The sequence below is a fragment of the Cryptotermes secundus genome, unplaced genomic scaffold (genome assembly GCF_002891405.2).
Source record: "Cryptotermes secundus unplaced genomic scaffold, Csec_1.0 scaffold267, whole genome shotgun sequence".
Taxonomy (NCBI): Eukaryota; Metazoa; Arthropoda; class Insecta; order Blattodea; family Kalotermitidae; genus Cryptotermes; species Cryptotermes secundus.
In genome coordinates this window covers 990,978-1,013,765 of record NW_019733322.1, presented here as the reverse complement: position 1 = coordinate 1,013,765, position 22,788 = coordinate 990,978, and the positions used below count along the sequence as shown (strand labels likewise).

The window sequence follows — 22,788 nt, the reverse complement described above, 5'->3', positions numbered from 1 at the left end:
ACAGGTTGGTCTAGAAGTGAACGCAGAGAAAACTTAGTATATGTTGCTGTCTCGTCCCCCGAAGGCAGGCAAAATCATAACATGAAGATAACAGATGTTTTGAAAATGTGGGACAGTTCAAATATTTGACAACGAGAGTAACAAATCAAAATTTAATTCAGGGGAAATTCAAAGGGAGACTGAATTCGGGCAATGCTTGCTCCCATTCGGTCAATAACTTCTCGTCTGCTGTATAAGAAAGTAAAAATTAGAATATACAAAACTATAATTTTGCCTATGTGAAACTTTGTCTCTGACATTAATGGAAGAACAGTGACTGGGGTGGCTGGAGAACAGGGTCCGGAAGAGAATACTTGGACCGAAGAGAGATGAAGTGATAGGAGGTTGGAGTAGGGCATGTAGTACGCATAGGGGAGAAGAGGAATTCATCTAGGATTTTGATGGGAAAACCAGGAGGAAACAGACCACTAGGAAGACCTAGACGTAGGTGAGAGGATAATATTAAGCTGGATCTTAGAGTGATAAAATTGGATTGGATTGTTCTGCCTAAGGATAAGGGCCAGTGGAAGGCTGTTGTGAACACTTTTATGAACCTTAGGGTTCTATAAAATGTTTAGAAATTCTTTAGTAGCTGCGCAATTGGCGGCTTCTCAATAAGGATTCAACTCAATGTAGGTAAATAAGATCTAAAAGTTTGTGATGATGGTAAATTGTTACAATGAATATGTTGCTGGACATTATCCATCATCTTGTCTATTCTAAAAAACCGTCTAGTTTCTATTAAAAAACACAACGTTTCGGGAACTGGAATCTGTCCCCGTCTTCAGGTAAAACCTACTCAGTTGGGTCCAATAGACAGAGCTAGCCCCTATCTCCGGACAACTATGCCAATTTCAGAAGGGATTCATAAAACAAGCACAGATGGATTAAGTTGTGCTTGTTTTATGAATCCCTTCTGAAATTGGCATAGTTGTCCGGAGATAGGGGCTAGCTCTGTCTATTGGACCCAACTGAGTAGGTTTTACCTGAAGACGGGGACAGATTCCAGTTCCCGAAACGTTGTGTTTTTTAATAGAAACTAGACGGTTTTTTAGAATAGACAAGATGATGGATAATGTCCAGCAACATATTCATTGTAATCAATGTAGGTAGTATTTTACACGTAACACTGTGTGCTTCTTTCCTCATTCTTTCCGACTGAGTCAATGTCAGCAGGAAGGGAAATACGCATGTTGTGCTGACAGCCCTCCTGGGACAGTGCCAACAAATTGTTGTGATAACTCGGCCTTCAGTTGATGAAAACATTACGTTGAAATAGGTTGTTGCGCTGTAACGGAATGGGTGTTCCCGGCCTAACTCCACGTATTCAAGGAACTCGCACCCACATCGCCCATTGATCTTTCTGTTCGCTTGTCATTCCGTTTCTTTATCCGTCAATTTGTCATTCATCCCGTCATAAGCCCATTCTTCCGTCCACTAGATAGTCCGTTCTTGCAGCCATCCAACCAACCATAAAATGAGAGAATGTCTTGTATTTACGGTCCCTGTGCCACAATTAACTAAAAATTAACAGCCCAATTTGGTAAGCATTTTCCAAAATGATTTGAGTGTGGCAGTCCAGCACGGCAAGGACCCGCAGCACTCTTTCTGTGTTACGCACTCGGTTAGCTGCTTCTCTGGTTGCTTTATTTACCATTCTTCATAGCACGATCAAAGTTACATACTTTCTTACTCATGGAGCTGAGCCCTTCTTGAAGAGAAGCCAATTCTGCAGCTACTCAAGAATTTCCCAGCATTTTATGGAACCCGAACTTTCACCATCATGTTCACAAGAGCCCTCCACTGGTCCCTATCCTGAGCCAGATCAATCCAATCAATACAATCCCATCCTATCTCTCTAAGATTCATTCTAATATTGTTCACCCACCTACACCTTTGTCTTCCCAGTGGTCTCTTTCCTTCTGGCTTTCCCACCAATATCCTATATGCATTCCTCTTCTCCCCCATTCGTGCTACATACCCTGTCCACCTCATCCTCTTTGTCTTGATTATTCTAATTATGCTTGGAGAAGAGTACAAGTTATGAAGCTCCTCATTATGCAGTTTTCTCCAACCTTCTGTCACTTCATCTCTCTTCGGTCCACATATTCTCCTCAAAACCCTGTTCTCAAACACCCTCAGTCTATGTTCCTCCCTTAATGAGAGAGACCAAGTTTCACACCCATACAGAACTACAGGCAAAATTATACTTGTGTATATTCTAATTTTTATGTTTTTGGACAACAGACGAGAAGACAAAAGGTTCTGGACTGAATGGTAACAAACATTACCGCAGTTCAATCCTCTCTTAATTTCCTCCTGAATCAGGTTTTGATTTGTTATCGTCGTTCCCAAATATCTTGCGCTGTGCCACATTTTCAAATTTTCTGTTACCTATCTTTATGTTATGATTTTGCCCTGCATTTTGGTGGCGAGACAGCAACATATACTTAGTTTTCTTTGTGTTTATTACTAGACCAACCAAGCATTATCATACTTAACAAAACTCTCAAACATTAACTTTGCCACATGAAAAAAAGAACTTTCTCCTCCTACAATGGCGAGATACTATGTGTTGCTTCTGATTGGTTACTTCGGTGACGCGATTGAATTGCGAGGCTCTGATTGGTAGATGACGGAGGTGTGTACGATGGCGTGTTACTGGCGCGTAGTACATGGAAACATACTCGTACTCCGACCGTATGACGTATGATGAGTCGTGTTTTATCACATGTGCCTACGGTCTTTGGGTTAATTCAGTTTCGGCAGCGCTGAGAGAATGAGGTTGAAGTGAGTGGCACACTGAAAAGAATTTTATGTCATTTAAAGGTAATATTACAATTACGTAATTGCTTTTAAATTAATGTGAAAGATCCGTGAGAGCAAAAAGAGACTAAAGGATCGAATTCCTTCAGGAAGCTTGCAGCTGTGAAGTTGTTGCTGTCTTCGGTATTAAAGGTAAGAAAGTGGGTTTGTTCTGCTGTATTCTTGTTATTATCCACGTGTTTGAAATTTGTGGCGGGGGATCTGTATATCGTAAATTCGGATGATTTTAATTTTTGTCGATTCTGTAAATACCTAATAATTCAGAATAAAAGTAGACCGTCACTTGTTACGTGATTATATGGACTACAGTTCCTCTGAAAGTGTAGGGCCGGCGAGGCAGAGCAGGCCAGCACGATTTAAGGGCCTTTTTTTATCCTTTTAGTAAATTAAATTAATTTATGGTTATGTTTTGGTCGTATCGTGATCAGTAAATTAAAATAGCATAATCATGTTACGCAACAATTTGAGTATACTGTCGTAAGAATTCTTCGAGTGTTCCTCGCCAACAAATAGCGACGTGTTTACAGCGCTGTTAGAAAATTACATTTTATTTCTAAAATCAAATGGGAACCAAAATCGCCACATCGGAAGTCCCGTTAAACGCAAAGGAGTTCCCTTCCATAAGGTTGCTCATTCAAGGTGTTAAGTAATATCAAAGGTGTTTCAGGCGAACGAGAGGTTGCCCACCCGGGCTCACACTAGGCCTCAGGAGGATAGGGAGCGTCAGCCCCTGAGATAACGATACAGCCATTGTTAAGCCGATTATCTAAGCGTGAATGAGTGCACCTGTTACGTCACTGAACTCTGCCGTACGCCGATTCGTTTTCCTTGCGCTCTCGCGACTTTGTACTCGTTACGTAACTAAAGAACTGTTGAGATATAACTCCGTGTAGTTCGTTGAAAGCCAACCAATGTTTCGGAAGAACATGTCGCGTCCATCTTCAGGGTCGAAGAAAAGCCGAGCAAAAACTAGCGTGAAAGTAGGTGGCAAGCAGAGCTTGGCTTCGACCCTGAAGATGAAGGCGACATATTACTACGAAAAGTCTATTGACTTACTATATATGCTACAAGATATAACACTTCGCAACCACCGCTGTGGGAACTACATGTAAAGAGCAGTTCACACGTTCTTAAAGTTTGCTCTGCAAAGTAGTGCAAATCGCAGCCATGTTTTGGCAATAAGTTCATAAAACCGGGTAATTTCAATATGCATAATGTCCAGGAAGTTAGTTAGTTATTGGAGAGGGTGAGTTTCCCCATGCACTTAGACCTGTATTGGTCTATTGTGCTTCCCTCTATAATTTCTACCAGTCTCTATATCCTACCGGTACTGGTGCTTACCATCAGTCCTACTAGCTGAGAGGTATCTATAATGCTTCCCCCAATTACCAGAGGTATTAGAGACTGCTTTTGGGCGGGAAACGTCCTTGAATTTGGCTCAGTGACCTCGTTAGGAGATATGAGGTTCTTTTACGTGCCGTAAAGCTACGACACGGGACCCACGGCTTAAAGTCCCTCTCGGAGGACTTGTTCCTTGAATTTTTCCGTCCTTAAAAATTCGACGACCTCCGCCGGGTATTTGAACCCGCGTACCACGAGTCATGAGGTGGGAACGTTACCTCTAGACTACGGAGGCCAGGAAGTTACTCGCGCTGTTTAGGCGGCAGCATTTTCTTATTCCGTTTAACGCGCAGGCGCACACTGAAGAGAATAAAGTGCTGAGATGAAGGTTAACTCCAAACGCTGGGGCCAGTAACTTACTTTCCCTTTGCGTCCTTCTCGTGGCATTCAGCCCATATACACCCCAGCATCGCTGCTGGAAGTACCGTTTCAACAGCTGCAGTGATGCACATGGTTTTAGTTCATAAGTTGGACACTTTCTCAGTACGCTCAAACACGGTACTTTTTCGGCATAACCCCGCAACAGAAAAAGGCAAGAAGCTTCAAATATAGTAATATTATAAGCCCCCCCCCCGCTCCAGCACGCAAGAAACTTATTATCGTGTGTGTGTGTGTGTGTGTGTGTGTGAGAGTGAGAGTGAGTGTGAGACAGGCGGTGCTGCACATCTTGCCACCAACATCAGGGTAGAACATTAAGTCATGCTGGAAACAAGGGTACATATATATGGGAAGAAGGAAATGAAACGGGGTTGCTTTTTTTCCCCTTCAGATTTTTTCATATCCTGAAGATGGAGGCAGTCGATACCTTTCTATTAGACTACACGCCGTCACATCCAAAAAGATAACGATCTTCTGTCTTATTTCAGCGACATTTTGAGGCATACAAAGATAAATATTTCCAAGGGGGTTACCTTAGAAGAGAAAAACGGTCCTATAACACAATTATTAAGTTGACTCCATCGTATGCCATGGATATTCATCGATATTAGACCTCCGGGTCGAGTTACGATCCCGAGACTTAGAGAACAGGAAGCTGTGGCAGTAACTACTGAACCGCTGCTATGGCTGGTTCTAGCCAGTTTATTAAACCAAGGACAATGACAATATCTCTAATTGCAAATTATGACAGGTAGCCTAATCCTGTTCCCACCGATGGTGTCTTCACCTTATCGTGGTGGTAGGGTTTGAGTGTTCCTGAGACCCTGAGAGCTATGTCGGCGGTAGTGTTGCTACTGGTAGGGTCACCCATGCCGGACAGGTCAAGGGGTAGGAGCCAGACGAAGAGGGATAACCTGCTCCTCCAGGTTGAGGGTTGGGCGTGAGGCTAACAACCTCACACCGTAAAAACTAAATTCTTCAGAAACAAGACAATCAGTATACTCGTAGAAGAATTATTGGCGTCGTCAAATGTGATTGATAATTTTTTTTTATGCTTTCATCCTTGACATGTTTCGGTCCTAGCGACCATCTTCGAAAGGACATATCAATACGCGCGGAAACTACTATTACAGTGGGCCGCGCCATAGCTCAAGCGGTTAGTCGCTGGCTTGCCACCGCGGCGGCCCGGGTTCGATCCCGGGGTCTGGTCAAGTGGGATTTGTGGTGGACAACGTGACTCTGGGGCATGTTTTCTCTGAGTACTTAGGATTCCCCTGCCAATCTTCATTCCACCAATTGCTCCACAATCACCCTCACCTATCATCTGGGGCTGGTACAACAGGCCAGAAGTGGCCGCATTACAAGGGACTTAGTCCCACCCCACTAGCAATTAAAAAATAATACTATTACAATGACACTGGTCATTATCAATACATTGTAATAGTGGTTTCCGCTTGTATTGATATGCCCTTCTGAAGATGGTCGCTCCGACCGAAACATGTCAAGGATGAAGGAGAAGAAAAACATCAGTCACACTGGACGGCGTTAATAATTCTTCTGTATTATAACTAGTGTGACGAACCAGGATGAACCAAGTAATATTTACCAGACAATCAGCCTCGGATGGATGGAGAAGAATGGAGACAGATTGTTCAGGAGGCCAAAGCTCACCCTGAACTGCAGCGCCGAGGGGAAGGAAGTAGGAAGCCTAATCCTATTACGGACTGAATATGTTCATATTCCTTTGTGCACTTCGTAAGGCTTCTTCCTGAACACTTGGTTCAGGTACTGCTTTCTAAATTACACTATCCTTTACGCAGCTGTTACACCTGAGAGTTGGGTAGAATTGCGTTGTAACTCTGAAGGTCAGGTTCTTCATATTGACGGCTGTGAGAACCTCAAATCAACTGCTGATTGTTTACTTTTCTCTCAACTTTTCTTTCTTTCGTTTTGCTTAAAGGTAAATAGTGTAGACATATTTCATTTTCGAGGAGTCATTAGCCATGCCTCTGACTGACTTTGGCCCGACAGTGCTTCTTAGAAAGTACTTCAATGTGAATTCCAACACCAGAAGTAGTTTCTTTTTTATTTCGATTGTGTTCGAGACACCATAGTTTATTGTAACTTCGAAGTGTGCTCTGCCACACACATCCATCATGTTTAATAATCTCGGAAACTATAAGACTGGATTACGGACAAAGTGCTTTTATCTCAAGATGCGCGTTTCATTTCTTCCTACATATTTTTTTTCGAAATATATTCCGGTGAATATTTAGCGAGACGCTCGTAAATGCGCAGATCTTACTAAAATCGCCATGAAATATGTCCGACACAAATGACGTGGCGGTGTAGTTTTTCGTAAAATTCTCCAATATCGAATTTCATGAAAATCCGTATAGGTGTTCACGAATTGTTTCGGGCCCGCAGACCGACGGATAGACAGACGGGTTGTGCAACCTTAACAGATGTTACACAGGGTTGCGAACGTGCATACAAATAGATTGATCAGAGAATGCTTCCAAAAATGTTACTATCAGACGTATAGAGGTGTATAGAGGTGGTAAAAAAAAAGAGTTACAGGCTTTAAGGGTGTATAGTGCTACTCAAATGAGCGAAAATGTCCCTGTCAAAACATCCAGAATTCAGTGCGTCCTGAAATAAGGGCGAGTCATTCTGTCGGTGCCTGCCCTAACTGGTCATCTCTTAGGACCAGCTGTCTTACCTAACACACTAACAGGTGCAGTGTACCATCATTTTTTGGTGAATGATTTACCAGTACCCTTGGAACACATGTCTCTTGATCAGCGACAGCACATGTGGTTAATGCATGATGGGGAATCACCTCAATTTCTCCACACTGCCAGGCAGCACCTGGACCAGACTTTCAGAGAACAATGGGTAGAACATGGAGGCCCAGCCACCTGGCCTGCACTATCCCCTAACCTTAATCCTCTGGATTTTTGGCTGTGGAAGCACCTACTGAGAGGTATTACAGAGAGGGCATAGAGTGTGCCTAGAAGGACAGTCAAGTGAAACAATGAATTTTTTAGAATGGGCACCTCTTGTGTGATGAAGCGCTGAAAATAGTGTTGACATGCATGGAACCACATACAGCATCTGCTACAGAGATCACATGAACAGCAACCACATCTCAGAAGGCACTCATTTCTGAACACATGTTGACTGGCACGTTTTTGCTGACTGGAGTGAGTACTATACCCCCTTAAAACCTGTAACCCGTTTAACACATGGATAAACTGTCACGTGTTACTGACTATACACAAGGTTTCTACTGATAATTTGATTTATTGAATACTTATATTTCATAAATACAAGTAATTATAACGTTCTCACTAATTCGCGCAACCTACTTCTCACCACAGCAGATGATAAGTCTTCTGTCTTCACTGGCTGTTGCCTGGTAACGGGCCATAACAATGTCTTCTGCTTACGTCTTTTCTGGCGGACGATTGCCTCGCAACGAAATAACTGAACTGTCGATTTTCAGCTGAACTGACGACTGTTGAATTACTGCTGGCTCACTCCAGCACATTGATGCTTGCTACCGAGTGCCACTACACTCATGACCGTATTTTACTGTCTGATGGCCCTGGGAGCCTTGAGAACTCCTCCTGAATTGACTTCAGTCAGTCAGGTAAATTGCTGCTAGCCCTATTGTTGACTAAATTTGNCATAAATTTGTTAGTATTACCAGTAGATGTACATCAGCACCTACTAGAGATACAAAGTAGGGACTAATGATATTCCTGTTTCGCCAGATCAGCTGACTAGTACGGCCCTCCTTGAACTTCTTTCGATGCTGTGGCGTATTGATTAAGGCGGGAGGACCGCGATAAGCTATGCATGGAAAGCCCCTGGATTATGAACCTGCAGTTACCTGATCACGTGATGTTCAGAAACCAGAATGACAAAGCAGTTAGCAAAGTCCAGTGACGAAGCGATCTCTTTGGATGAAAATATCACGCGATATTCATAAAGCAGAATAACAAAGCAGTCAGCAAAATCCAGTGACGAAGCGATATCTTTGGATGAAAAATATTCATACGACAGTCAGCTTCGTTCAGGAGATTACTATTGTCCAGTTTGGCAGATAGGTGACAGATGCGAGGTGACTGTGAAGGTCACCTAGCGATATGCGGTGCAGTGTAGTCTGGTGGGTGGCTACCCAACGTCTTATCTCCTCATGGCGGCAGAATGTGACGCCTTGCAATTTGACAGGTAACTGCCAAACTACACGAGGTCACATCCAAGAAGACAGTAGGGCTAATCTACATACACATCGTGGAGAGGACTTGAAATCTCGCAGTCCAGTTCTATATGTACCCACCACATTACGTAAGGACGCGACCGCGAATCGTTCCATCATGCTTCGACTTTGTTCATGTTACGCGCTCCTTGCACAAGTTCATGACCTCATGGAAGGGAGGTCTTGACTTCGTCTGTCCGTGTATTTCAACCCCCAAAGTATTGAAAACATGTCCATTAAATTTAATGTTGGGATATACAGTAAGAATTGTGTGTGGCAAACGTAATTTTGGGTTGTGTGTGTACAACCAGGGCCGGCGCGAGCCTACATACCGCCTTAGACCACGAGAAATTCGCCCTTCTCAGTATAAAAACGAAAAAACAGCAGCTTTCTCATTTCATCGTAGTTAACACGGAGTTTCCAGACAGTTTTACAAAAAAAATAAATAAATAAATAAACACCCTCAATCGGAGTCGTAATTATTACAGTAATTTTGTTTACATTAGTGCATAAGATGTTTATATTACTGCCAAGTGATGGCCACGAGTTGAACGAAAGATCATCAAAAGCTGATTTTCATTAAACAACAACAGGAAAGCGAATTTCGCAAAATGTGCCGCTCCAGGTGGCTCTTTCTGTCACCTTGTGCTGACGCGTCGACCCTGTATCCAAACACGCACACACTTCTTCTTCTTCTTCTTCTTCTTCTTCTTCTTCTTCTTCTTCTTCTTCTTCATCATCATCATCATCATCATCATCACCACTGGCACGACAGCCCTTTGTGAGCCCTGGCCTTCCACAGGATTGCTCGCCATTCTTCTCTATTCGATGCTACATTCCTCCAGCTCTTTACACCCAAAATTCTTATGTCCACGCACACACTTCACGTGAACGTAAAATGGAACTTAATCTTCAACTTTTCTAAGAAGAGTTTTTCTGTGTGGCTTGCAGAAGAGAACACAATTAATGACTGCGTGGTGTTGTGCCTGCAATCCGATTAGCTTTGCCGAAATAAATTTTTATTTGAAATAAATGAACATCAAGTTTTATGCAAATTAGCAAAACATCCAATTTGAATACATACACATATTTTGTCTCTCATTTTTCAAGGAAGACTAAAGAGACGCAATTTCCTTGGATTTGTATATGTGTATACACGTATACTGCGTGTGGAGAAGAGAGTTACACTAGTCTTGTTCGGTGATGGGGCAGAATATTTTTTTAGCAGGACCTTCTCAAAACAGTGCAGCGTTTTACACTTTGCTGGTGCAATTGTTACGCAATGGTGCGAGATCTTGTTTGAACCAGTCTTATCGTAACATAGGCGAGGCGATGGGACGCAGGCTTCTCGCCACACAGGCCCGAAATCAGCCACAGAGTGACGAAGTAATATTATGGAAGACTGTTCTCAGAGCACGTTTGTGTCCTGCTGTCTGTTGTCGATCTCCCAGTGCTCGTTCGTTACTCATATACCACGGGCCTCTGAGGCGTTTGACAGGACCGTCCAACAAGGACGTTGTCACAGCTTTCATCCTGAGTTGGATTTTCGCTTTTGACCCGCCATTTGGCTGGATTCTGAGAAAATGAGCTAACCAAGTTGAACCATTTCTATATGTAATAATACAAATGCCGTCGTGAATGCAACAATTTATTTGGTTGTAGTTCTTTGTCTTTTCTTCCTCTACACTACATGTTTCGGCCTTAACTAGCCATCATCAGGTGTATTTTTCACTACGTAGTTGTCACACTGCACCCAATCCTAAATCTAAAACACCAGCCTGTCAGTTTTGTTTAAAATCTCGCCAACATACGCTCGTCAAATTGATTTTTTTGGTTGCATTCACGACTGCATTCGTATTATTACATATAGAAGTGCATAGTGCAACAGGATGCTTAAATATAATATAGCAACTGGGACCAATTTACTGCTCGTGTAAAATTTGGTATGATGAACATTTGGAAATATATTTATTAATTACTCTTATATCAGAAGCATTATTTTGTAGTGTGAAAATTACGAGCATGCCCACAAAGGCTGTATACAAATGAGACAGTCAGCGCAACAAATTATTGAAACCGAAACGAACTAGATATTACAGTATCGACGTTCGTTTATTTACGCAAATGTTAATGCTACATGTTTCGACCTTTCCTTAGGTTATCTTCATTCATACATTAAACAATAGTGATAGGTCTTTGAATATATTAATGCATTAACATGGATCCATATTTTACATTAATAGGTTTTATGTCTGACAACTTTCGCATGTTCAAATAATATCACCATAATATAATTTTGCAATTATTATTGGTGACCTCTTTGTGCAGGTGGAACTGTTTTCACGAGAACAGGAGCCATTTTTTCTTACAGATTTTTTGTTCTAAATATGGTCAATCTGTTCTAGGAGACATTAAAAGTATACTTCAGTTGCAGCTTCAGAAGAGACCTTTTCGTTGCTTGCTTCTGGATCGTATAATAATAATGAACCAGGCTTCCTGACGGTTGGAGGCCGTTCAGTTCGCTTTATCGATTCCAAATTGTAGCTCACAGAGTGACCTCTTCCTTGGAGAACTTTCACGCCCGTCACATTCTGCGCATGCAGAAAGGTTGAAAATTAGAACGTGTTCTTTCCAGTTGCGTTCTTTGCGATTGTGTGTACCTCATTGACTTTGATACTCAATTACTGGAAATTAGAATGCAAGAGTCCGTAATTTCAGATGGAAATCTGCTTTTATAGAATTCGTTATAACTTGAACAAAACCGTCTTCTTGGATGTGACGCTGTGTATATTGTATTAACCGACGTTTCGGAGTAACGTATCGCCTCCATCTTCAGGGTAGAAGAAATATCCGCGAGGGAGAATTTTTCTTCTACTCTGAAGATGGATGCGATACGTTACTCCGAAACATCGGTTAATACAGTACCTGCACGACGCCACATCCAAGAAGACTGTTTTCTTCATAGTCAACCCCGTGAAAACCTCAAATCGTTATAACTTATAGGCCAAAACCGTACCATATTTTCTTTATTATCGTACGTCCTTTTACCTCGTTAAACATACGCCCTATAAGGAAACCTTTCTACACAAAGATTGTAGGCCTCAAAGATATGACGCAGCATGCCGTGCACCAATATTGCATAGAAGCAGCCGGTTTTTAAGACATTTAATTATCTTATTCTTAAGATCCTCGTAAAATAGGGGTTACATTTAGAAGGACTCGAATTGCATTAAACTATTCGGAAAACGATTTTGTGGATTTCCACTACTGGAAATTAGTTCAGCAGCTATGGAAATAAAATATTTTGGCAGTCGGGCCAGGGGACGTGTCCATCCCGTCATATGTTCATTGTAACAGCTTGCGCAAAGGATGCACAACAGATGTGAAACTGAGAAAATGACTCCATATTTAAACGTGTTGCTTGTTTAATGTAATACTCACCGAAAGTACTTCTCTACATTACATAATCGGCTAAAGTTAGTGCTTATTAAGGTTTATGGAGGTTAACTGGAGAAGTGTAGTGGTTAGAAGCTTCTCTGATTCATGATCTGTGTATCTATCTACAGCCCTTTGTTGGACCTTGACCGCTTTTTCATTTTCTTAATCTTATACACAGTCGATGGGACTCCTTTGACGGGGGATGAGCCCATTGCAAGGCCGCTACCTAAACACAGAAAAACACAAACAAAAAATAAACACACACCAAACATCCATGCCTTGTGTGAGATTCGAACCCACGATCCAAGTGTTCGAGCGAGCGAAGATAGTTCATGCCTTTGACCGCGCGGCCACTGTGATCGGCCTGATTCATGATCAGTAACTGTAATTTTCGAGCTTTAATTAGTTGAACTATCTTTTTGCAATTTATTAACGTTATCTTTATTTCTACGAGTATTTTTCAAAACATGAACTACTCAAACGCTAAGCCGCAGGGCGTAATCAAGAAACGCTCCTATAAATTAAAATCGCGATTGTACGAAAACACATAAATCTGTGACATTTAAGTCTATGTACAGGGATACATATACAACAGTCCTTCGCCAAATGCGGTGTTGCATTCTGAAAGACTGGGATGTGTCAAGACTAACACCTTCATAGCGGCCTCCGTAGTCTAGGGGTAACATTCCCACCTCATGACTCACGGTACGCGGGTTCAAACCCGGCGGAGATCGTGGAATTTTTAAGGGCGGAAAAATTCAGGGAACAAGTCCTCCGGGAGGGACTTTAAGCCGTGGGCCCCTTGTCATGTCTCTAGGAGACCTCTGAGCAAAATTAGGTAACACATTTTCCGCCCAAGTAGTTTCCAATGCCTCTGGTAGATGGGGTAAATATCGTTGGCTGAACGGGGCTGATAGCACGCACCAGTACCGGTAGGGTATGGCGACACTAGAAATTAAAAGGGGACGCACAATGGACCAATAACTGGTCTAAGTGCATGGGGAAACCCACCCTCTCTAATAACAACAATAACACCTTCATGGGTATTAGGAGATTAAAGGAACCTTGGCCGCTGTTAACCCTAATCTGAATTTAAGTGTAAATGAATAAGCATGAAAACCAACCAAACCAGGCATGTTTCATAATTATAGTCGCATTAGACATTTGATGTAAAATTGCTACAGAAAAACTTGTTTATAAACATGTCTAGAAATTTGATGTGAAACATAGTTTAATTTGGAATGTATGTGCATGCATAGAACGGACGATAATTCTGATGGAGGCTAAGGCTGAACTGAAAGGCCTTGAAGCCGAGGTAAAAGAAGATGTATGCATAGAACGCGAGTCGACGAGATTATGTACAACTGCTTTCTCAGTTTGAAATTTATACCAGAAGAAATTTCGCCTAAATGAAATAGCTAGGTTCTGTTTCACCATTCAGTTATTCACCAGTTATTACTGGTGACATCTCTGTTCGAGCGGAAACTCTTAAATAAGAACTGACGTCAGTTCTTCTTCCGGAATTTCTTTGCAACTATGGGCTCTCTGGTAATCTGGAATCTGTAAAATTGGTTTCAGGTGCGAGATGGTCTGTCCTCGGCAAAAGTGGACCTCCTGGTAAGGAAACCACCGATTTTTTCCCCCAGTGTACACAAATAACAGACTGACGTTGGAGAGAAATTGGCGTTTAATATGGAAGAACAATTAATTCGTATGCAGGTCATAGCGGAATTTGTATTCTATAGAAGGTTCTGTATATTAGCATTTAGAGGTCTGCATAAAACGTGACTCAAATCCAAAATAACTCGAGAAATGACATTGCATTGTTCTTCTTGTTCGTTTGCCACCTTTATACGCAACAGAGCCCAGACAGATTCTGATACTTTTTCGCCGTTGTTATCAGGTTATGTTTAGTGATCGCAATCGATTTATATCGTTGGCTCGAACGTATTAGTATTACCATTAATGACATAGTCCATATGCTCGTTCTTCAGAGCAAAATAATTATCTCCGCTTCAAGGGAATGCACACTTCTTTCTGTTATTTTAGCGTTCTTTCCAATTTCGTAGCCCAAAGCAGTCGGTTCTGTTAGACGCATTGTAAAACAGCTGCGGGATTTCCGGGTCCGGTACCGTATCTGTTGGGGCACTATGCTACAAGTCGGAAGGTCGCGAGATCGAACCCAGATGAGGTACATTTTTTTAACTGACCTAATCCTTCCATACGCACTTTGGTCCTGGAGTACTCTCAGCCTCTAACAGAAATGATTGCCACGAATCTTCTTGGGGGTAAAGGGCGGCCGGCGCTTAAGTCTGACAACCTTACCACCATCTGTGAGCCGATGGGACCCTCAACATCTCACAACCCTATGGCCTTCCACAGCCTGTTAACAGGGATACCTACCTTCCGTATCTGTCTCACACTGTACAGGACAAGTAATGGTCTGTTCTGTTTAGTTTCTCTTGTGGTCTGTTCCACGATGCTGCACAGTAGCTAGACTATATAGCTTCAAAGGATAGAATGACGAATATTGAATTGGAAAGTGCCTGGAAGGAAGCGGTCGTGGCCTGATCGAGATAATGTCCCAGTATTTGCATGCACGAACTGAGGAAGTCACGAAACACCTAAATCAACCGTGTCCCGACGGAGATTCGAACCGTTAACCTCTAAAATACTACACTAGAAAGTTACCGCTGGGCAGACCTGCTCGGCGTCCGTTTTAGTGAATATGGAGACGTTATTCCCTTTGTAGCGAGAATTTCCCCCTCTCCACATTCGCCCTGCTTCTATTTGCAGCTGCAATTCTGCGTACCCTACGCCCAGGCTCGGATATACAGCAGAATGTGAGTTTACTGAAGTCTGCTATTGTTACGGCTTCATGCAGGAAATTCTTCAGGAAGGTGTGCGTCATTTTAACAAACGTACTGGTCACTGGAGCACGCAGGTGCTGCCTGAACGGAATTGTACCCACGGCTTGGTATGGCTACCAAAATAAACGATTTCCGTGTCTTTTAGTCCGCAAGCGAACTATACCGACCGAGCTACCGCCGCTTGTCGGTGAAGTTAATTCAAACTTTTGCGGATAGATGGTGTCACGTTGTCAGCGCAACGGATTCCCACGGCCGTTAATCTCGGTTTTCTAGACCGGAGCCGTAACTTTTCCATTCAAGCAGTTTCTCATTTATCCTCGTGAGGCTGAGTGTACCCTGTTCCAGACCCACTACTCCTCAGAAAATCTGGTAGCGCCGGAAATCGAACCCGGAACCTCTGGGTCTGTAGCCAGGCGGTATGGCTACCACCTCTGCCAAATATTTTCATATTTTTTCATGCAAGTATCAGTGACTTCACCTGTGGCGTGTCTTCGGGAGCTGTGCAACGCAACAAATCTCTTCTGCTGTATAAAAATGTAAAAGTTTGAATACACAAAACTATAATTTTGCCTGTGGTACCTTTCCAAGGAACCAAAGTAAGCTTTGAGATTATTTTATTGCTTGCGTCTTCCCCAACTTTCAGCTTTCGAACGAACGGAAAGATTTTCGCCAAATTTCATATGAACGTTAAGACATTGATTTTGTTTACATTATTTATTATTTATAATAAACAATGAAGAAAAATGTGAACATTGTTTGTACATACATATATATGTACGCGCAAGTCATCGACAAACACGAACACGAACAGCATTGTGATCTGATGAGCTGTTTTTTGCCTTAGTCCACTGAAGCATGGAACTATCTCAATAATATTAATAAATTCATTTCCTACCGCACAGGAAATAAGCCGTGTTTTCATTACAAACACCAATCGGTTAATGCTGTTTAGGGAAATAATCACTGTTTATTGCAAGAATCATATGAAACACATCATACAGTGTATTGCCAAACTTCACAGTTTTTGGATGTTAAAGTAGGTCTTAAATATTGACACGTGTATGAGGGTACGCGTGACGAAAATAACTTGTTGTAAATCAGATTTATTGGCACTTCGGTTACAAACTCTCTTAATAACAATTAATACAGTGTCATCGCCGAACTATGCAATTCACAGTTCACCGTTGCACAAGCACTAGAATTCCCAGTTTCCACTAGTCGTCTCCTTGCAACGGATCTCAACACAGAAACTGCGACTTCAAATCACTATGAAGTCTTCCTGCCATTTCTTTTTCAGTCACCCAGGACCCTCGGAACTGAAATACAACTCTACTACTCATTCATCCAGCTTACACTGCCCTCAAACGACCTTTGTTATCTCCTATAAACCTTCGGCGCGAACCTCCAGGAAACACGTCACGTGGTCGCTATCCACTGTTGTGTGACGTCACCGCCTACGCGGAAGTATGTTTATCGAGCCCTTGCCTAGAAACGGGTTGCATAACCCCGTTGATCTACTGTTACGTGAGTGTATTTCGGCGTGTTTATCGAAACGCCTGGAAATGCGTTGACATGTCACAATATGGTAACCACTGGGCTTCAAAGGGTTAAGGAAGGAAAGTAGGTTGAAGAAAAGGCGTATGTGATCAAGCTGCCCCAGTATGTCCAACTTTGAAATCTGTGAGCCAATAATCTGATTTTCATGAAATTTGTTATGAATGTCATGCCATTAGAGCCATCCTCGTACTTTCTAACTTGCAGCAACCAGTAACAACACAGCGGGCTTACAAGCTTAGGACAGTGCGAAATGAAGTTATGTCGGCAAATTTAACATAGACAGAATCAGTATTTGAATACAATTTTTTTTTTCCTGTTGTGTTATATAAGACCGCCTCCGTGGTCTAGTGGTCACTGTTCCCGGCTACAGATTCAGAGGTCCGGGTTCGATTCCCAGCGCTACCAGAATAGTTCGGAGAAGTAGTGGGTCTGGAACGGGGTCCACTCAACCTCGTGATGATAATTGAAGAGCTGTTTCAAGGAAATAGCGGCTCCGGTCTCGAAAACCGAAATTTACGGCCGTGGGGATTCGTTGCGCTGACCACGCGACACTCTCTATTCGCGGAAGTTGGCACTAAACTTAACCGACAAGCGGCGGTCGCTCGGTCGGTATAGTTCGCTTGAGGACTGAAATCAAGGAGTTTTGTTGTGTTATATAAAATCAAGATATTGGAGCCGTCGACACAAAAACGAAGTAAATTAAATTTTCGTGAAGTTTGTTCTGCCGATGGCTCCCAAATCTCGACTTTTTTTTTTATTGCTAGTTGGGTGGGGCTAAGTCCCTTGTACTGCCGCCACTTCTGGCCTATTGTACCAGCCCCAGATGATAGGTGAGAGTGATTGTGGAGCAATTGGTGGAATGAAGATTGGCAGGGGAAACCGAAGGAGTTTATTTTTAATATTCGAAAAAGCTTCAAAGGTTTCATTTCAGAAAGACACGAAGCCTTTACTGAGCGACTTCCACATATCCACTTGACATGTTATCCTTGAGATTTTTGTATTAGTAAAACCATAAATTATTTCCTATTTGTGGAAAACTGTATCTTTCCATTCCAAGGTCAATGTGGACGAAACAAAACTGACGTTACGAACTCTATGCAGTGACTCCTGTGAAACGTCATTGCTCATGTTGTAGGATACAGCAGTTATTTCAGTTTTCATTCGTTCCATCAATGAAACAGCCACGAGAAGACTGTGATGTGAAATTTGGCTTTAGAATTATATGACCGCCTCTGTGGTCTAGTGGTCACAGTTCCTGGCTACAGATCCAGAGGCCCCGGGTTCGATTCCCGGCGCCACCACATTTTATGAGAAATAGTGGGTCTGGAACGGGGTTCACTCAGCCTCGTGAGGATAACTGAGAAGCTGTTTCAAGGAAATAGCGGCTCCGTTCTAGAAAACCTAAATTAAGGACCGTGGGGATCTTTTATGCTGACCACGGGACACCCCCTATCCGCTAAAGTTGGCACCAACTTCGCCGACAAGCGGCGGTAGCTCGGGCGGTATAGTTCGTTTGCGGACTAAAGCCACAGAGTTTTTTGTTTAGATTTACGTAGATTTCATTGCGAATTATTTGGTGCCGTGGTAACTGATTTTTTGCACGACCCTCTAACTGTTATAAAATATGCAAGTCTCCTTCCTACCCGAATTAATATTCTTTATGTTTTGCGGGTTTTTAATAATTATTGTGTGTTTATACGTCTCGGTAGCGTAGTTGGTTGAGGCACTATGCTACAAGCCGGAAGGTCGCGGGTCCAAGTCCCGATGAGGTCATTGGATTTTTTTCAATTGACCTGCTCCTTCCGGCCGCACTATGGCCCTAGGGTCGACTCTGCTTCTAACAGAAATGAGTACCAAGAATTAATTAAATAGTTTCCCTGGGGAGTAAAGCGCTGCCGGCGCGTAAGGCTGACAACCTTACCGCCATCTGTGAGCCGATTGTATAGAAAATGTGGGACCCTCAACGTCTCACAACCCTATGGGCCTTCACGGCCTGGTACAAGGATAGCTTTACTTTACGTTTTTACTTTTACCGTTTATACGTTTCAAGGATTCCAGTGTCCAAGTCTTGCATTTGCTTTTCATGATACAAGTAACAAGGAGAAAAAGAGTTCAACTTTAAGGATGACCAACCAAGGAGACTGCTTACCGCCATTGCCATGTGACTTTCATTTAGAATTCGTCTTTAGGAAGATGCAAGAAAATAGGGAGGAATTGCATTTGGAAGAAGCACGTTAGCTCCTGGCTGCTGTTGTTAATTTGTTGGGCGAAAAAAAAAATGAATAGAAGTAATCACAAAGAAAACTAAGTATATCTCCATATATCGCCAGTAGAATGCAGGACAACGTACTACTACAGGATTAAGATAGTTAGTAAAGCCTTCGAACGTGTAACAAATTTAATCTAGTTTTAGACGACAGTAACACTCGCAAAGAAATTAAGAGATTAAATTCGGTGAATGCTTGCTACCGTTATGATTAAAGGGTTTCATTTCCGTGTGTCCTACCTAAAAATGTGCAAGATCAAAATGATGATATACAGAACTGTCAATTTACGTGTTGCTTTCATGGGAAGCGCGTTCTGGTATTGTAAGGGAAGAGCATAAATAGAGGTTGTCTGAGGGGGCAATGTGTGGTCATAAGGGAGATGATACGAGAGGAGCTTCATACTTTGTTCTCTTCAAGATGTAATAGTCCGGTTATCAAATCCAGGAGAATGAGAAGGGTAAGAAGTGCCATACGCGCGTGGAGGCGTGAAACACATAGGCTTACAAGATTTTAATTGGGAAACCCGAAAGTAAGAGATTATGTTTCGGAAACGTAAACGTATAAGATGGGATAATATTAAAACGGATCTTAAAAGATAGATGTGAGCATGTGGACTGGATTCAGTTGACTCAGGGTAGGGGCCAGTAGCTAGTAGCAATTTACGGGCCATCGCATAGTAACGACAGTTGTCTTGTTGTTTGTTTCGCAGTCGTTACCTAGCTGCGGGTCTACATGCCACAGTATTTAATAAGAAGCAATAAATAATAGAAGGACAAAGAGGGAGCATTCGACATCAGTGTAGGTTCTGCACTGAAGGATTTTTTTTTTATTGCTAGTGGGTGGGACTAAGCCCCTTATACTGCGGCCACTTCTGGCCTATTGTACCAGCCTCAGATGAAAGGTGAGGGTGATTGTTGAGCAATTGCTGGAATGAAGATTGGCAGGGGAAACAGAAGTACTCAGGAAAAACCTGCCCCAGCGCCACTTTGTCCACCACAAATCCCACTTGACCAGACCCGGGATCGAACCCGGGCCGCCAGCGCTGACGGATAGTACGCAGCCAGTCCTTCTGACATGCTGCCACATCTCTACTTATACTGTAGCCTCTGTGTGAATTTATTCGGTGACTTCAGCTGTGTCGAATTTTGATTTCGAAGCCCAGCTCACAGCTGACTCAAAAACCGTCTTTATTGTTTACAGCCTGTTGTGTATCACTCTACAGTATTATACAACCACCAAGACAAATGCAAACAAAAAAGAGAGTACATAATAAACGAATATTAATGCAGTAATTCTGGTTTATTTATTATAAATTTGTTGTGTTGGCGGTTTATATCAGTGCTATATAGTCGGCAGTAAGTTGTCACGCTCTGTCAATACAAGTCAATGTAGTTTCTGTAATCGAAACTGGTTTTGGTCCAGAATACTTCGCATCTCACACGTCATTCTGTACGGGGCCCTGACCGGTAAATAACAAGCGATCCGTGACGTCTTAGTGCCGACCAAGGTGCGTAAAGGAACGGCGACCGTTTTTTGCCATTAATTAATTTGCGAACATCAATCTTATACTTAATTCTTGATTTTGAAAGTGACTTCTCTTTTGGCTTATCTGTCTGTCTATCTATCTATCTACCTACCTACCTATCTATCTCTCTATCTGTCCCTGTTGCTCCCACTTGAAGCATAGGGCATCCATGAAAAGCTTCGTTTCACTGCAGTTTCTTAATTTTAGAGAGTCTGTAGGACTCCTTCGATAGGGGATCAGCCCGACGCAAGGCCGCTACCTACAGAAGTACAGAATAAACGTAGACATTCATGCCTTGAGTGGGATTCGAACCCACGATCCCAGCGTTCGAGGTGGCGAAGACATTTCATGTCTTATGTAAACCGCGCGGCCATTGTGTTATGCTTTTTGGCTTATGCTGTACACTAGCTCTGCCCTGGATCACACGAGACTTGAATTCAATGCTGTCGGCTGCTATGACTACAGTTTTTTTCTCCATTCGACATTCATAATAACATCAATGAAGTTTCCAGTATATGGCGCGCAGCGATCAATACACAAACCTTCATAACTTAGATCACTGAACAGAAGAGCTGGACAGGCCAATACGGGTAGTAAGCGACTGATGGCAGACTTGCAGGACTGGGGTGGAGGCAGGACTATTCGTTTTGTTACCACGGCCACACCGGCTTTCATGTTTACCCGTCCGCACATTACTTAAGCGTTTCAGGTGGGCAGTTTCCGTGACTCAGCCTCTGTTTACTGGCACTGGTTTCATTTGAAAGTCCTATACACAGTCGGTAGGACTCCTTGGACGAGGGATCAGCCCGTCGCAAAGCCGCTTACATACACACAGAACAACACAAACACAGATAAACGCACATAATACAGACATCCATGCCTTGAGTGGAATTCGAACCGACGATCGCAGCGTTCGAGCGAGCAAAGACAGTTCATGACTTAGACCTCGCGGCCACTGTGGTCGGCTTCTTCCTTAAGTTGTATGNTATACACAGTCGGTAGGACTCCTTGGACGAGGGATCAGCCCGTCGCAAAGCCGCTACATACACACAGAACACAAACACAGATAAACGCACATAATACAGACATCCATGCCCTGTCCTTAGCGGTTAGTATTCTGGCTTGTTATGAGTCAAAGTCAATNCATCTTGGTGGACGGTAAATACAGTACTTCGGAAGCGTTCATACTGAGCTACCATAGACATAGTTAAAGTGCCCTGTCCTTAGCGGTTAGTATTCTGATTTGTTATGAGTCAAAGTCAACGCAGAACTAAGCGAGCTAACCCTTGGGATATGTCGAAACGCCTGTATCACCACACACTATAAGAAAACAGACACACGTGAGCAGCCCTATCGGTATTCGAGCCCGCGGCCCTTCCGTACTCTCAGAGAACCACGGCGCCACTGGATTTGGCATGATTGATGTTGCAAATTCATAATTATTTCAATACATAATTCGAGAAATTCTGTTACGAGGTAGTATTTCCTTGCATTTTTGAACCACTTTCCTGCTGATGCAATTAACAGAGATTATTGTCACGTATTGGTGACTGTTGAACACTTGTAAATAATTATAACGCTGTTGCAAATCGATACACCTAACAGACCACTACAACACATTCCGTGTCTCCCAGAGTCAAAGACAAAATTATCTTACGACCGAGAGCCAGTCGGCCAGCCTGTCTTGATGTCAAGCTGAACCTTGGGCCCAAGACCAGATTTATTCTCCGTAGTCGGTATAGCAATAATCTATGGACTGGACGGCAGGGGTTCGATTCCCGGCAGAGGCAAGAGATTTTTCTCTACTCCACAGCGACCAAACTTGTTCTGACCCATCCAGCCTTCGGTCCAATGCGTACCTCTCCCCCGAGGGTAAACAGACCGGGGCGTGAAGTTGACGACACCTCCATCTGGTGCCGAGTTAAAGAATTGTGGAGTTATACCTCCGCTCCTGAATCCGTCTTCATGGCGTGGTGTAATGCTTAGTTCATTAAGCACAGGGACAGCTTCAAGTGCCCTAGCCTTTTATCGTACCTTCCTGACAGCACTAAATGACTCATTTTAACTTTTTTTTATTGCTAGTGGTGTGGGGCTAAGTCCCTTGTACTGCGGCCACTTCTGGCCTATTGTACCTGCCCCAGATGTTAGGTGAGGGTGATTGTGGAGCAATTGGTGGAATGAAGATTGGCAGGGGAAACAGAAGTACTCGGAGAAAACCTG

The 22,788-nt window shown here is 42.9% G+C and overlaps 1 protein-coding gene across 2 annotated transcripts in view; it reads left to right on the top strand.

The window, feature by feature from the left end:
• Nucleotides 1–2,810: 2,810 nt before the first annotated feature.
• The window catches only part of LOC111867931 (phosphatidate phosphatase LPIN1), a 104,824-nt gene continuing 84,846 nt past the window's right edge, over nt 2,811–22,788 (top strand). For both annotated transcript variants that reach the window (XM_023858163.2, XM_023858162.2), the window contains exon 1: nt 2,811–2,997. The gene's annotated coding sequence lies outside the window, so the exon portion shown is untranslated. The remainder of the gene's footprint in view (nt 2,998–22,788) is intronic.